This window comes from Hylobates moloch, unplaced genomic scaffold (assembly GCF_009828535.3).
Source record: "Hylobates moloch isolate HMO894 unplaced genomic scaffold, HMol_V3 SCAFFOLD_4, whole genome shotgun sequence".
In the NCBI taxonomy this organism is placed as follows: domain Eukaryota; kingdom Metazoa; phylum Chordata; class Mammalia; order Primates; family Hylobatidae; genus Hylobates; species Hylobates moloch.
The window spans coordinates 17177942-17178877 of NW_026652279.1; the positions used below are offsets into that span (position 1 = coordinate 17177942).

Consider the following 936-nt stretch of genomic DNA (forward strand, 5'->3'; position numbering starts at 1 on the left):
GCAACTCCGTCTTGAATGGGAGCTGGGTAAAATAAGGCCGAGACCTACTGGGCTGCATTTCCAGACAGTTAAGGCGTTCTAAGTCAAAGGATGAGATAGGAGGTCGGCACAATATACAGGTCATAAGACCTTGCTGATAAAACAGTTTGTAAAGAAACCAGCTAAAACCCACCAAAACCAAGATGGCGACAAGAGTAACCTCTGGTCATCCTCGCTGCTACACTCCCATCAGTGCTATGACAGTTTACAAATGCCATGGAAACCTTAGGAAATTACCCTATGTGGTGCTCCCTTCGGCAGCACATATTCTAAAATTGGAACGATAGAGAGAAGATTAGCATGGCCCCTGCGCAAGGATGACACGCAAATTCGTGAAGCGTTGCATATTTTTCAATGTTAAAAAAAAAAAAAAAAAAGGAAATTACCCTATGTGGTCTAAAAAAAGGGGGGGTATGAATAATCCACCCCTTGTTTAGCATATCATCAAGAAATAACCATAAAAATGGGCAACTAGCAGCCCTCAGTGCTGCTCTGCCATTCTTTTATTCCTTTATTTTCCTAATAAACTTACTTTCATTTTACTCTATGGACTCGCCCTGAATTCTTTCTTGCATAAGATCCAAGAACCCTCTTTTGGAGTCTGAATTAGGACCCCTTTCCTTCAACACCTATGCCATGCAAAGTAACAACCCACATACTGTGGATTAGGATATGGGTTGCCCCCCTTTGAAATATGGGGTCATTTTGCCTGCAACAATGCCCCACATAAAAATGTGGTCCTCCATGGGTATTATGGCTCAGAAAAAGATTGAGGAGTACTTTTTTCTGGAAGGCAAAGAAGAGAGAATCCATTAATTTTTTTTTTTTTTTTTTTTTTTTTTTTTTTGAGACGGAGTCTCGCTCTGTCACCCAGGCTGGAGTGCAGTGGCGCGATCT

The 936-nt window shown here is 41.7% G+C and overlaps 1 non-coding gene across 1 annotated transcript; it reads left to right on the plus strand.

Annotated features, from left to right (window-relative positions):
• Window positions 1-284: 284 nt before the first annotated feature.
• LOC116467609 (U6 spliceosomal RNA) lies at window positions 285-391 on the plus strand. The gene has a single exon (XR_004247827.1). It is a non-coding gene; the product is annotated as a U6 spliceosomal RNA (small nuclear RNA).
• Window positions 392-936: the final 545 nt, after the last annotated feature.